Source organism: Anthonomus grandis, chromosome 16 (assembly GCF_022605725.1).
Source record: "Anthonomus grandis grandis chromosome 16, icAntGran1.3, whole genome shotgun sequence".
Lineage (NCBI taxonomy): Eukaryota > Metazoa > Arthropoda > Insecta > Coleoptera > Curculionidae > Anthonomus > Anthonomus grandis.
In genome coordinates, this window is record NC_065561.1 from 2080552 (window position 1) to 2092574 (window position 12023).

The following is a 12023-nucleotide window of genomic DNA, read 5'->3' on the forward strand; positions in this document are numbered from 1 at the left end:
GTATCCGTATGTCAAAACGAATCGGTTCTAGCTATCATAGAATCGGAGAAACTTGAAAAAAACTGTAAAACATAAATATCGAATTATCAAGAGCCCTATGGAAAAATATCAATTTTTTATTTTTCTATCCTGCACTACTTCAGAGTACCTTTAAAAAAGGTTATTACCAATTTGACTCTAAAATGAACAGAAACCCTATTTCTTTGCAATTTTCGATTTTCGAACAAAATCCGGGGTCAAAATGACCATTTTTTCAAAATATGCTCTGAATTTAAAATTTCTTTTTTCTGGTTAAAGACCATTCAAAAACTAGTAAAAAAGCTTAATAGCAAAATTTTCCACGATTTAAAGGAGTGCCACAATATAAAGAGAAAGATTAGGTCCCATAAGAATTCATGTTTGGGGATAAGAATACCGGGTTTTTTCGTGGATTTTTTTGATTTTTCAGTTTTATTTTTGAGAGCCAATAGTAATAAAGTATTAAAAGAATTGACAGGAGAAGAATAAGAAATAAAAGAAACCATAAACGAATTGAATCGAAGCTATAGAAGCCGAGATATAAGTAAAAATGTGGGAAAAACAAAAGAAAACGTCCTTTTTCCCATCGTACAATTTTTTTTTCCTAAAATGATTAATGGCAAATTTTAAAGTAAGCCCTAAACTAACAATTTCCAGTAAAAAAACTCAATAAAAAAAAAATTTTTTTTTTGGTCGAAAATCGAAAGGGGTATACCCACGAAAAATTTCGAAAAAATGATTTTTATTTTTTTCTGAATTAACTGTGAGTCTGAGAACTTTTTGTTTCAAACAAAAGTTCTCGGGATTATTACGGGATATCCGTATGTCAAAACGAATCGGTTCTAGCTATCATAGAATCGGAGAAAATTGAAAAAAACTGTAAAACATAAATATCGAATTATCATGAGCCCTATGGAAAAATTTCAATTTTTTATTTTTCTATCCTATACTACTTCAGAGTACCTTTAAAAAAGATTATTACCGATTTGACTCTAAAACGAACGGAAAACCTATTTCTTTGCATTTTTCGATTTTCGAACAAAATCCGGGTCAAAATGAGCATTTTTTCAAAATATGCTCCGAATTCAAAATTTCGTTTTTCTACTTAAAGACGACTTAAAAAGTAGTAAAAAAGCTTCATGACAATTTTTTCCACGATTCATACGAGTGGCACAATATAAATAGAAAGATTAGGTCCCATAAGAATTGATGTTTGGGGATAAGAAAATCGGGTTTTTTCGTGGATTTTTGTAATTTTTCAGTTTTATTTTTGAAAGCCAATACTAATTATATATGAAAGGAGTAGACAGATGAAGAAAAAGGAGTAAAAAAAACCATCAGTGAATTAAGTCGAAGCTATAGAAACCGAGATATTAATAAAAAGGTGGAAAAAACAAAAGAAAACTTGTTTTTTCCCAAGGTACCATTTTTTTTTTCCTAAAATAATTATTGGCAAATTTTAAAGTAAACCCTTAACTAATAATTTCCAGTAAAAAAACTCAATAAAAAAATAATTTTTTTTTTGGACAAAAATCGAAAGGGGTATACCCACGAAAAATTTCGAAAAAATGGTTTTTATTTTTTTCTAAATTAACTGTAACTCTGACAACTTTTTGTTTCGAATAAAAGTTCTCAGGAATTTTATGAGGTATCCGCATGTCAAAATAAATCGGTTCTAGCTATCATAGAATCGGAGAAAATTGAAAAAAACTGTAAAACATAAATATCGAAATATCAAGAGCCCTATGGAAAAATGTAAATTTTTTATTTTTCTATCCTACACTACTTCAGAGTACCTTTAAAAAAGGTTATTACCAATTTGACTCTAAAATGAACAGAAACCCTATTTCTTTGCAATTTTCGATTTTCGAACCAAATCCGGGGTCAAAATGACTATTTTTTCAAAATATGCTCCGAATTCAAAAATTCTTTTTTCTAGCTAATGTCCATTCAAAAACTAGTGAAAAAGCCTTATGACAAAATTTTCCACGATTTATACGAGTGTCACAATATAAAAAGAAACATTAGGTCCCATAAGAATTCATATTTGGAAATAAGAAAACCGGGTTTCTTCGTGGATTTTTTTTATTTTTTAGGTTAATTTTTGAAAGTTAATAGTAATAAGATATCAAAAGAATTGACAGAAGAAGAATAAGAAAAAAAAATAAATAATCAACGAATTGAATCGAAGCTATAGAAGCCGAGATATAAGTAAAAATGTGGGAAAAACAAAAGAAAACTGGTTTTTTTTCCCCGTACAATTTTTTTTTCCTAAAATGATTATTGGCCGATTTTAAAGTAAGCCCTAAACTAACAATTTCCAGTAAAAAAACTCAATAAAAAAATAATTTTTTTTTGGTCAAAAATCGAAAGGGGTATACCCACGAAAAATTTCGAAAAAATGGTTTTTATTTTTTTATAAATAAACTATAACTCTGACAACTTTTTGTAATAAATAAAAGTTCTTGGGTATATTAAGAGGTATTGGCCTGTCAAAACGAATTTGTTCTAGCTATTATAGAATCGGAGAAAATTGAATAAAACTGTAAAACATAAATATCGAATTATCAAGAGTCCTATGGAAAAATGTCAATTTTTTATTTTTCTATCTTGCACTACTCCAGAGTACCTTTAAAAATGGTTATTACCAATTTGACTCTAAAATGAACAGAAACCCTATTTCTTTGCAATTTTCGATTTTCGAACAAAATCCGGGGTCAAAATGACCATTTTTTCAAAATATGCTCCAAATTCAAAATTTCTTTTTTCTGGTTAAAGACCATTCAAAAACTAGTAAAAAAGCTTTATGACGAATTTTTCCACGATTCATACGAGTGTCACAATCTAAAGAGGAAGATCAGGTCCCATAAGAAGCAATGTATTAGGATAGGAAAAAGTGGTTTGTTTCTTGTTTTTTTTTTAAATTTTTATTTTAAAAGGCAATTATAATAAAATAAAAAAATTTAAGGAAAAAAAAACGAATAAAAAAATTTATCAACTTGTTGAATTGAAGCTATGAAAGCCGTGATCTCAATAATATAGTAAAAAAATATAAAAATACACCTTTTTTTGACACCGCATCAATGTCTTTTTTTTCTAAATTGATAAACTATTAATATAAATTTATTACCAATTTAGCAACCCCCACTAAAAGAACCCTACTAAAATAAAACTATTATCACTATTATTTTTTTTCCAGATATTTATACCTTGTCCTAACCGTTATGCTGCTATTACTATTATTATAAATATTATCTTTCTTGTAAATGTCCTTAAACCTTAAAACACCCTTTATAATACGATTACTATAATTATAAATAATATTTTCCTTATGAAAGCACCAAAACCTTAAAACATGCTGAAGATTAATATTACTTTTATTATAAATAATATTCTCCTTATTAATGCACTTAAACTTTAAAACACCCTGTAGATTAATATTACTATTATTATAAATATTATTTTTCTTATAAATGCCTTAAAACCTTAAAACCCCCGGTATATTCCGATTACTGTTAAGACAAATAATATTTTCCTTATTTATGCCCTCAACCTTAAAACCCCCTGTATAATTCTATTTCCATACTATTATTATCCTCATAAATGTTCCGTAATATCAATACCCTCTGTATATTTCAAATATATATTTCTTAATATTTATATTCATTTTATTTATCCTAGTAATTTATCAAGAAACCGAGTAAAATTGTCCCCATAATACTAATAATATTCATTAATAAAATAACTCATGACGTCACGAGACGAACACGACGCGTTTATAATTGTTGCCAGACATCCTCCATCCTTCTCTCAAACCGCTTTTCCTACTCTAACTCGTAGCGCAAACGGGGCCGAATTTGCCGCCACAATACCCCGAAAACCCCGCGCTTACGTCATCTGGCCATGTGCGACTCGATAGTGACGTCGTCCGTATGCCTTTACATTGGGTCAATTTGGTGCTGGACCGCCAACTATTTTGTACCATGCGTTGGCTCCCGTGGTGTCGACGGTATGATTGGTTGATTGGAACGGCTTATTTTTGGGGGTTTTTCTTAAATAACAGCGGGCCTCCGGAAAATGGTAACATTTGAAGAAAAACGGTTTTTAGTGGATTATAGCCAGATAGTGTCCGGTGATTTCAGAAAAAAAATGGTTTTCGTAGGTGTCATAGGTATGCCGGTATAAAGCGTCAAAGTCAAAAAAAGGTGTAGAGCAAAAACCGCTCTACGTAGAAGACTGTAGACTATGTCGAAAAATAGCTTTTAAAAATTTCTTAAAACGCTGAAAGTTTGAAATGTCTAGGTGCCGCCATTAAAGAGTTATTAAGAAAAATAGAAAAAATCGGTCAAAAAAAGGCTCGAAAAAGGGGTTCATATTTGTTAACACAGCTCACCCTGTATAATACCTAGCGACATGATTAATACTTCTATTTAATCCTAAAGGATTACGCTTTTAAACAGTGTAAACAAAAAAAATTAAAAAAATTTTTTACTAGTAGAAAAAAAATAATTTCTCAAAAAATGCACTTTTTTTTTTTTCAAAAAAAAAAATTTTACGTTTGAGCTCGTTTATCTCGGAAGCAGTTGCTTTTTGAAAAAAATTGTTTTAACAAAAAAGATAACTACATTCACGTAGAAAAGGGTTGTTTTATTCGCATCATCATGAAGGTCACCGTTAAGGCCCCACCAATGTTTATGTCCGCGAGGTACCGCGCAAAAAGTTCAAATTTCATTCACAGAAAAATCCGACTTCCAATGGGTTTTTTTTTTTAAGCTCCCCTTCTGCACTGCTTCCCATGAAGGGCTTTGACGTCAGTGAGTTTCAGAAAATTCGGCTCAGTCAGTTTTTCACAAACCTCTGCAGCGGCTGTTTTCGCGAAAAATGCGGTTTTTTGCCACGCCCGCCCCTTCGGGGCGGCGTGGCCAAAAAAAATCTACACCGTCACGTAGCCTCAACCTTCCCACATATAACGGTGAAAACCAGAAAAAAAAATTCGCCATAGAAGCAAAGTTATTAACGTTTATGTGACGCAGGGTCCCGAAAATCACCCAACTATGTACGGTGCGTTCTTACAATACGCGAAGCGTATTGTAACAAGTAGACGCTTCGCGTCTACTTTGGTCCGTGGGGACCAGTAGAAATTTTTAAAATTTTTGGCAGTACTACAAAAAAAATCTCCACAATTATCCAAGGAGTGCCCTAAACACGCAGTGGGGAAGAGACCTGCTGTATCCTCATAAGGCTCTGAGTTCAAACCTTAGCCTCGGCATGGTGCTCTACCCAACTTTTTCTTTTTTTAGTACTTCGAAAAAATAAACATCTATAGTAAATACAGAGAGAAAAGGGAAGGTCTCATTATCTATTATAATCAGAAATAAATTTTATTGAAATATTACTTACTTATTTCTGGGTATCATGCTTCAGAGAACCATGATGTGTTACAATACGCTCCGCTCTCAAGTAACTCGTATAAATATAACCAAAATTCAATGATACCTTCTTAGTTTATTATAATGCGCCATCTATGGTAAATACGCTAAAACAGAGTCCTCAATTATAATACACTGTTGTACTGACGAACGTTATGGCGTATTCGCCATAGTATGCAGATAATTTCATTTACCTTTTTAAATTATGCTCCAAATTCAAAATGTATTTTTTTACCTTAAAGGCCATTCAAAATTAAGTAAAAAAGTTTTATAAATAAATTTTCCACGATTTATCCGTGTCACAAGATAAAGGAAAAAGAGGGTCCCATTTATTAGAGTATTGGAAAAAGACAACCGTGTTTTTATGTCGATTTTTTTTATTTTTCAAATTTATTTTTAAAAGCTTATAGTAAATAAGATATAAAAAGAATTGACATGAGGAGAATAAGGAATAAAAGTAACCAAAAACGAAATGAATCGAAACTATAGAAGCCGAGATATAAGTAAAAATGTGGGAAAAACAAAAGAAAACTGGTTTTTTCCCGCCGTACCATTTTTTTTTCCTAAAATGATTATTGGCAAATTTCAAAGTAAGCCCTAAACTAACAATTTCTATTAAAAAAACCCAATTAAAAAATAATTTTTTTTTTGGTCAAAAATCGAAAGGGGTATACCCACGAAAAATTTCGATTAATAATTAAACTATAACTCTGACAACTTTTTGTATTAAATAAAAGTTCTCAGGCATATCACGAGGTATGCGTATGTCAAAATAAATCGGTTGTAGCTATCATAGAATCGGAGAAAATTGAAAAAAACTATAAAACATAAATATTGAATTATCATGAGCCCTATGGAAAAATTTTAATTTTTTATTTTTCTATCCTATACTACTTCAGAGTACCTTTAAAAAAGATTATTACCGATTTGACTCTAAAACGAACGGAAAACCTATTTCTTTGCATTTTTCGATTTTCGAACAAAATCCGGGTCAAAATGAGCATTTTTTCAAAATATGCTCCGAATTCAAAATTTCTTTTTTCTACTTAAAGACGACTTAAAAAGTAGTAAAAAAGCTTCATGACAAATTTTTCCACGATTCATACGAGTGGCACAATATAAATAGAAAGATTAGGTCCCATAAGAATTGATGTTTGGGGATAAGAAAATCGGGTTTTTTCGTGGATTTTTGTAATTTTTTAGTTTTATTTTTGAAAGCCAATACTAATTAAATATGAAAGGAGTAGACAGATGAAGAAAAAGGAGTAAAAAAAACCATCAGTGAATTAAGTCGAAGCTATAGAAACCGAGATATTAATAAAAAGGTGGAAAAAACAAAAGAAAACTCGTTTTTTCCCACGGTACCATTTTTTTTTCCTAAAATAATTATTGGCAAATTTTAAAGTAAACCCTAAACTAATAATTTCCAGTAAAAAAACTCAATAAAAAAATAATTTTTTTTTGGTCAAAAATCGAAAGGGGTATACCCACGAAAAATTTCGAAAAAATGGTTTTTATTTTTTTCTAAATTAACTGTAACTCTGACAACTTTTTGTTTCAAATAAAAGTTCTCAGGAATTTTATGAGGTATCCGCATGTCAAAATAAATCGGTTCTAGCTATTATAGAATCGGAGAAAATTGAAAAAAACTGTAAAACATAAATATCGAAATATCAAGAGCCCTATGGAAAAATGTAAATTTTTTATTTTTCTATCCTACACTACTTCAGAGTACCTTTAAAAAAGGTTATTACCAATTTGACTCTAAAATGAACAGAAACCCTATTTCTTTGCAATTTTCGATTTTCGAACCAAATCCGGGGTCAAAATGACCATTTTTTCAAAATATGCTCCGAATTTAAAAATTCTTTTTTCTAGCTAATGTCCATTCAAAAAGTAGTGAAAAAGCCTTATGACAAAATTTTCCACGATTTATACGAGTGTCACAATATAAAGAGAAACATTAGGTCCCATAAGAATTCATGTTTGGGAATAAGAAAACCGGGTTTCTTCGTCGATTTTTTTTTATTTTTTAGGTTAATTTTTGAAAGTTAATAGTAATAAGATATCAAAAGAATTGACAGAAGAAGAATAAGAAAAAAAAAGAAACAATCAACGAATTGAATCGAAGCTATAGAAGCCGAGATATAAGTAAAAATGTGGGAAAAACAAAAGAAAACTGGTTTTTTCCCCCGTACAATTTTTTTTTCCTAAAATGATTATTGGCCGATTTTAAAGTAAGCCCTAAACTAACAATTTCCAGTAAAAAAACTCAATAAAAAAATAATTTTTTTTTGGGCGAAAATCGAAAGGGGTATACCCACGAAAAATTTCGAAAAAATGGTTTTTATTTTTCTATAAATAAACTATAACTCTGACAACTTTTTGTAATAAATAAAAGTTCTTGGGTATATTAAGAGGTATTCGCCTGTCAAAACGAATTGGTTCTAGCTATTATAAAATCGGAGAAAATTGAAAAAAACTGTAAAACATAAATATCGAATTATCAAGAGCCCTATGGCAAAATTTTAATTTTTTATTTTCCTATCCTGTACTACTTTAGAGTACCTTTAAAAAAGATTATTACCGATTTGACTCTAAAATGAACGGAAAACCTATTTCTTTGCATTTTTCGATTTTCGAACAAAATCCGGGTCAAAATGACCATTTTTTCAAAACATGCTCCGAATTCAAAATTTCTTTTTTCTGGTTAAAGACCATTCAAAAACTAGTAAAAAAGCTTTATGACAAATTTTTCCACGATCCATACGAGTGCCACAATATAAATAGAAAGATTAGGTCCCATAAGAATTCATGTTTGGGGATAAGAAAACCGGGTTTTTTCGTGGATTTTTTTGATTTTTCAGTAATATTTTTGAGAACCAATAGTAACTGGATATAAAAAGAATTGACAGGAGAAGAATAAGGAATTAAAGAAACCATAAACGAATTGAATCAAAGCTACAGAACCCGCGATACTATAGTAAAAATGTGGGAAAAACAAAAGAAAACTGGTTTTTTCCCACCGTACAATTTTTTTTCCTAAAACGATTATTGGCAAATTTTAAAGTAAGCCCTAAACTAACAATTTCCAGTAAAAAAGCCCAATAAAAAAATAATTTTTTTTTTGGTCGAAAATCGAAAGGGGTATACCCACGAAAAATTTCGAAAAAATGGTTTTTATTTTTTTATAAATAAACTATAACTCTGATAACTTTTTGTATTAAATAAAAGTTCTTGGGTATATTAAGAGGTATTCGCCTGTCAAAACGAATTGGTTCTAGCTATTATAGAATCGGAGAAAATTGAAAAAAACTGTAAAACATAAATATCGAATTATCAAGAGCCCTATGGCAAAATTTTAATTTTTTATTTTCCTATCCTGTACTACTTTAATGTACCTTTAAAAAAGATTATTACCGATTTGACTCTAAAATGAACGGAAAACCTATTTCTTTGCATTTTTCGATTTTCGAACAAAATCCGGGTCAAAATGACCATTTTTTCAAAATATGCTCCGAATTCAAAATTTCTTTTTTCTGGTTAAAGACCATTCAAAAACTAGTAAAAAAGCTTTATGACAAATTTTTCCACGATTCATACGAGTGTCACAATCTAAAGAGGAAGATCAGGTCCCATAAGAAGCAATGTATTAGGATAGGAAAAAGTGGTTTGTTTCTTGTTTTTTTTTTTTTTTTAATTTTTATTTTAAAAGGCAATTATAATAAAATAAAAAAAATTTAAAGAAAAAAAAAACGAATAAAAAAATTTATCAACTTATTGAATTGAAGCTATGAAAGCCGTGATCTCAATAATATAGTAAAAAAAATATAAAAATACACCTTTTTTTGACACCGCATCAATGTCTTTTTTTTCTAAATTGATAAACTATTAATATAAATTTATTACCAATTTAGCAACCCCCACTAAAAGAACCCTAACTAAAATAAAACTATTATTACTATTATTTTTTTTCCAGATATTTATACCTTGTCCTAACCTTTATGCTGCTATTACTATTATTATAAATATTATCTTTCTTGTCAATGTCCTTAAACCTTAAAACACCCTTTATAATTCTATTTCCATACTATTATTATCCTCATAAATGTTCCGTAATATCAATACCCTCTGTATATTTCAAATATATATTTCTTAATATTTATATTCATTTTATTTATCCTAGTAATTTATCAAGAAACCGCGTAAAATTGTCCCCATAATACTAATAATATTCATTAATAAAATAACTCATGACGTCACGAGATGAACACGACGCGTTTATAATTGTTGCGAGACATCCTCCATCCTTCTCTCAAACCGCTTTTCCTACTCTAACTCGTAGCGTAAACGGGCCGAATTTGCCGCCACAATACCCCGAAAACCCCGCGCTTACGTCATCTGACCATGTGCAACTCGATAGTGACGTCGTCCGTATGCCTTTACATTGGGTCAATTTGGTGCTGGACCGCCAACTATTTTGTACCATGCGTTGGCTCCCGTGGTGTCGACGGTATGGCTGGTTGATTGGAACGGCTTATTTTTGGGGGTTTTTCTTAAATAACAGCGGGCCTCCGGAAAATGGTAATATTTGAAGAAAAACGGTTTTTAGTGGATTATAGCCAGATAGTGTCCGGTGATTTCAGAAAAAAAATGGTTTCCGTAGGTGTCATAGGTATGCCGGTATAAAGCGTCAAAGTTAAAAAAAGGTGTAGAGCAAAAACTGCTCTACGTAGAAGACTGTAGACTATGTCGAAAAATAGGATTTAAAAAGTTCTTAAAATGCTGAAAGTTTGAAATTTCTAGGTGCCGCCAATAAAGAGTTATTAAGAAAAGTAGAAAAAAACGGTCAAAAAAAGGCTCAAAAAGGGGTTTATATTTGTTAACACAGCTCACCCCGTATAATACGTAGCACCATGAATAATACCTCTATTTAATCCTAAAGGATTAGGCTTTCAAACGGTGTAAACAAAAAAAATTAAAAAAATTTTTTAGAAGTAGAAAAAAAATTATTTCTCGAAAAATTCACTTTTTTTTTTTTCGAAAAAAAAAATTTTAAGTTTGAACTCGTTTATCTCGGAAGAAGTTTCTTTTGGAAAAAAATAGTTAAGATAAAAAAGAAAGCTACATTTACGTAGAAAAGGGCTGTTTTATTCGCATTATCGGGAACATTACCGTTTAGGCCCCACGGCCGTTTAAGTCCGCGAGGTACCGCGCAAAAAGTTCAAATTTCATTCACAGAAAAATCCGACTTCCAATGGGTTTTTTTTTTTAAGCTCCCCTTCTGCACTGCTTCCCATGAAGGGCTTTGACGTCAGTGAGTTTCAGAAAATTCGGCTCAGTCAGTTTTTCACAAACCTCTGCAGCGGCTGTTTTCGCGAAAAATGCGGTTTTTTGCCACGCCCGCCCCTTCGGGGCGGCGTGGCCAAAAAAAATCTACACCGTCACGTAGCCTCAACCTTCCCACATATAACGGTGAAAACCAGAAAAAAAAATTCGCCATAGAAGCAAAGTTATTAACGTTTATGTGACGCAGGGTCCCGAAAATCACCCAACTATGTACGGTGCGTTCTTACAATACGCGAAGCGTATTGTAACAAGTAGACGCTTCGCGTCTACTTTGGTCCGTGGGGACCAGTAGAAATTTTTAAAATTTTTGTCAGTACTACAAAAAAAAATCTCTACAATAATCCAAGGAGTGCCCTAAACACGCAGTGGGGAAGAGACCTGCCGTATCCTCATAAGGCTCTGAGTTCAAACCTTAGCCTCGGCATGGTGCTCTACCCAACTTTTTCTTTTTTTAGTACTTCGACAGAATTAACATCTATAGTAAATACAGAGAGAAGAGGGAAGGTCTCATTATCTATTATAATCAGAAATACATTTTATTGAAATATTACTAACTTATTTCTGGGTGAGTTACTTATTATATTAGGTATTACGTCACTTATAGCAAAAATCAATTTAGAAATTTTTATCTCACACGCTCAACAATTGAAAAGAAGAAGAAAATAGACTTATTCAAGTTCAAGTTAAATTTAAGTTCATATTTCTTTTAAATACGTGAATAAGTCTATTTTCTTCTTCTTTTCAATTGTTGAGCGTGTGAGATAAAATTTTCTAATTGATTTTTGGTATAAGTGACGTAATACCCAATATAATAAGTAACTCATTATGAATTCGTCACAACAATAAAGATTTTACTTATTTCTGGGTATCATGCTTCATAGAACCATGATGTGTTACAATACGCTCCGCTCTCAAGTAACTCGTATAAATATAACCAAAATTCAATGATACCTTCTTAGTTTATTATAATGCGCCATCTATGGTAAATACGCTAAAACAGAGTTCTCAATTATAATACACTGTTGTACTGACGAACGTTATGGCGTATTCGCCATAGTATGCAGATAATTTCATTTACGTTTTTAAATTATGCTCCAAATTCAAAATGTATTTTTTTACCTTAAAGGCCATTCAAAATTAAGTAAAAAGATTTATAAATAAATTTTCCACGATTTATCCGTGCCACAAGATAAAGGAAAAAGAGGGTCCCATTTATTAGAGTATTGG

At 30.9% G+C, this 12023-nt stretch overlaps 1 long non-coding RNA gene across 1 annotated transcript in view; it reads right to left on the reverse strand.

The window, feature by feature from the left end:
* The window catches only part of LOC126745462 (uncharacterized), a 28960-nt gene extending 16937 nt beyond the window's left edge, over positions 1–12023 (reverse strand). Inside the window, exons 1-2 of the long non-coding RNA XR_007663558.1 lie at positions 11875–12023; positions 5275–5641 (exon numbers count right to left, since the gene is read on the reverse strand). This is a non-coding gene — a long non-coding RNA (uncharacterized LOC126745462). The remainder of the gene's footprint in view (positions 1–5274; positions 5642–11874) is intronic.